Source organism: Cetorhinus maximus, chromosome 21 (genome assembly GCF_964194155.1).
Source record: "Cetorhinus maximus chromosome 21, sCetMax3.hap1.1, whole genome shotgun sequence".
Classification (NCBI taxonomy): domain Eukaryota; kingdom Metazoa; phylum Chordata; class Chondrichthyes; order Lamniformes; family Cetorhinidae; genus Cetorhinus; species Cetorhinus maximus.
The window spans coordinates 93291416-93295343 of record NC_135899.1 but is presented as its reverse complement, the minus strand read 5'-3'; positions in this window follow the sequence as shown (position 1 = coordinate 93295343).

The following is a 3928-nucleotide window of genomic DNA, read 5'->3' as shown; positions in this document are numbered from 1 at the left end:
AAGTGCTGCCTCAGGGAGATCGCTGACAGCTGTATAAACTTTAAAAATAGAAAAATAATAAAATCCTTAACATGTCCCCCTCATGTGAGATGGGACATGTTAATAAATTTCACTGAAACTTTAATAAACTTTTTTAAACCCGTGCCGCTGGATGAGGTTTCATGTTTTTTTCAGAAGCCCTCTGGGGCTCCTGGCCTGCCCACCAACCAAGGTTGGACAGGCAGGGCCTTTAATTGTTTTAATTACCCTGTCAATGGCCTCAATTGGCCATTGACAGGTCGGCGGGCGGACAGCTGATCTCGCTGTGCCCCTGCCTTCCTGAATATTTAAATAGGGCAGGGTGACATTGGGGGTTCCCCCGATGTCATCCCGTGTCATTTTGCCATCGGCGAGCGGGCCCCACCACCCCCCTGCTCGCCGCCAGCAAAATCCAGCCCCATGATGTTAAAATCCTGCAAGCTGCTTGCTTACAGTGAGCTTGACTGTCAAATTCCCTACAATTAACACACTTCCCTAATTTTCCATGTTACTAATAGTGCTCGTACTATTTGCAAATCAGTGAAGATTTGCTTTAGGGGGATGCATTTAAATCAAATAACACACAAAAGTGTTGATCAATACTGATAGGTGTTTGTGTGCCTCAGACAGCCCAATGATGTGGCGCATATCTAGATGTGTAGAGGTATTGGTTGAACTCCTCCCTTCTCATCTAATTCCAAACTTGAATTACCCGGATTTCACTTTTCCGGGAAAATGCTTTAAATTTCTCTCAATTCTCCCAAAAGACAAATTGGAGCATCATTTTACCTGGATTTACACAGTTGAGGAAGTATGTTGCCAGACTGAATCAACAGATAACCAAGTGTTAGGCTAGGCCAGACAGTCTGCTCCTGTCAGCAATGTAAGCTTGCCTGAGGGCATTGGTAACTATGGAAACTAAGAGATCATTCATGCAACAAGGTGATATTACGTAGCTGATTGCTGCCAATCAATAAATACTATCTATTTATAATCTACAAATCCAGAATACCAATTCCAGCTCTGAGTTTGACCATGAGATTGAACAGGTCAAGATCCCTGCATAAGCATTAAAGCTGAACATGGCTCTGAATTTCAGGAGAACATCGGAACAGGAGTAGGGCATTTGGCCCATCAAACCTGTTCCCTTATTCAATGAGATCATGGCTGAACATGTGAACATATGAATTGGAAACAGGAGTAGGCCATTCGGCCCCTTGAGAATAAACATGGGGAACAAAATCTTTTAGTTCCCATTTAACAGTTGCCAGAGAGAATAGATTCCATCCTTTTTGTGCTTGATCTGAACTGAGTGCGCAAATAATGCAAGTTAGTGCTTTAAATAGCGTCTAGCATGCCGGGCCTCTATCATACTCATTAGATACAGTAGGCGCATGAAAAATCTTAATAAAACACTGATGCCTCTGGGTAATTGAGATTATAGACCTGAGCATTGTAAACTGCAGTTTCTAAATCTTGCATGAAAACTCAGTTCTTGGTCTCACTGTTGCCAGGTTGAATAGAGTTCTGGTCAATGTTTCTTCACAGAACTTGACAGGTGACAGAGTTCAGATGTAATACGGTACCTTTCTCAAGTGCAGGAATTGGTATTACAACTTTAGACCCCTTAAATGCAGTCAAAACCTTTTGAGATGACCCCTTTGGCAAATGTCCCTGGGCAGTTAGAGGCAGATGCGAGATGCAGGACCAACTTGTCCAAGTATGTCCTTAGATTCTGATCATAAATTGAATTCATATTGGATGGGGAATTGGAGATATGGATGTATGTCATCTCCAACAATTTAAATCACTGACGATAGAACCATTACAATGAGGGTGGAAGTGTTCACGTGTATGAAACCTGAAAACAAATTGCAGAATATTATATATTATATCAATATATAGCCAGAAATGCCAGGTGGATGCATTGCAGCATGTAAAATTCATCAGGATAACTCAACATAAATTTCTTGATGGATGGTAGATTCTCCATATAAAAGTAAACATTTACATCTATTTTGCCTTTCTTTTAGGATGCATGATGCCCCTTGTATTAATGTCCAACTATCGAGCAATAATTGATGGAAGTCAGAACAATATGGAGCTAAAGCGGATTGTTGTTTTCCTTAACCTACTTCTGACCCTGGCCCCTTTTGGCCCCACAGAGCCAAGTGTTAAAAGATAGTCTGACAGGGCAACCCTGTTGGGCCATTTTGTAGGAAAACCTTATATTTCACAAATGCATTATGGAGTTTCAAACACTTCAAAAATTCTTGACTCCATTCTCTCTCCCCTTGTACAGTCTCTTCCCACCTACATCCGCGGTTCCTCTGATGCCCTACATCATATCAACAATTTTCAGTTCAAAGAAGAACAAAGAACAAAGAAAAGTACAGCACAGGAACAGGCCCTTCGGCCCTCCAAGCCTGCGCCGATCATATTGCCCGTCAACTAAAACATTTTGCACTTCCGGGGTCCGTATCCCTCTATTCCCATCCTATTCATGTATTTGTCAAGCTGCCTCTTAAACACCACTATCGTACCTGCTTCCACCACCTCCTCTGGCAGCGAATTCCAGACACTCACTACCCTCTGCGTAAAAAACTTGCCCCGCACATCTCCTCTATAGTTTTCTCCTCTCACCTTAAATCTATGTCCCCTAGTAATTGACTCTTCCACCCTGGGAAAAAGCTTCTGACTATCTACTCTGTCCAAGCCACTCATAATTTTGTAAACTTCTATCAAGTCGCCCCTCAATCTCCGTCGCTCTAGTGAGAACAATCCGAGTTTCTCCAACCTCTCCTCATAGCTAATAACCTCCAGACCAGGCAGCATCCTGGTAAACCTCCTCTGCACCCTCTCCAACGCCTCCATATCCTTCTGGTAATGTGGCGACCAGAATTGCACGCAATATTCCAAGTGTGGCCTAACCAAGGTTCTATACAGCTGCAGCATGACTTCCCAGCTTTTATACTAAATACCCCTGTCAATGAAGGCAAGCATGCCATATGCCTTCCTGACTATCTTATCCACCTGCGTTGCCACTTTCAGTGACCTGAGGACCTGTACACCCAGATCCCTCTGCCCGTCAATGCACTTAAGTGTTCTGCCATTTACTGTATAATTCCTACCTGTATTAGACCTTCCAAAATGCATTACCTCGCATTTGTCCAGATTAAACTCCATCTGCCATTTCTCCACCCAAGTCTCCAACCGATCTATATCCCATTGGATCCTTTGACAATCCTCTTCATTATCTGCAACTCCTCCAACCTTAGTGTCGTCTGCAAACTTACTAATTAGCCCAGTTACATTTTCCTCCAAATCATTTATGTATACTACAAACAGCAAAGGTCCCAGCACTGATCCCTGCGGAACTCCACTAGTCACAGCTCTCCATTCAGAAAAGCACCCTTCCACTGCTACCCTCTGTCTTCTATGACCAAGCCAATTCTGTATCCATCTTGCCAGCTCACCTCTGATCCCATGCAACTTTACCTTCTGTACCAGTCTGCCATGAGGGACCTTGTCAAAGGCCTTACTGAAATCCATGTATATAACATCCACTGCCCTTCCATCGTCGATCATCTTTGTCACTTCCTCGAAAAACTCGATCAAGTTAGTGAGACACGACCTCTCCTTCACAAAACCATGCTGCCTCTCACTAATACGCCCATTTGCTTCCAAATGGTAGTAAATCCTGTCACGAAGAATCTTCTCCAATAATTTCCCTACCACTGACATAAGGCTCACCAGCCTGTAATTTCCTGGATTATCCCTGCAACCCTGGCCCCAACCGTTTCCTCTTCACCATGGACGTCCAATCCCTCTACACCTCCATCCCCCACCAGAGTGATCTGAGGGCTCTCTGCTTCTTCCTTGAACAGAGGCCTGAACAATCCCCATCCAC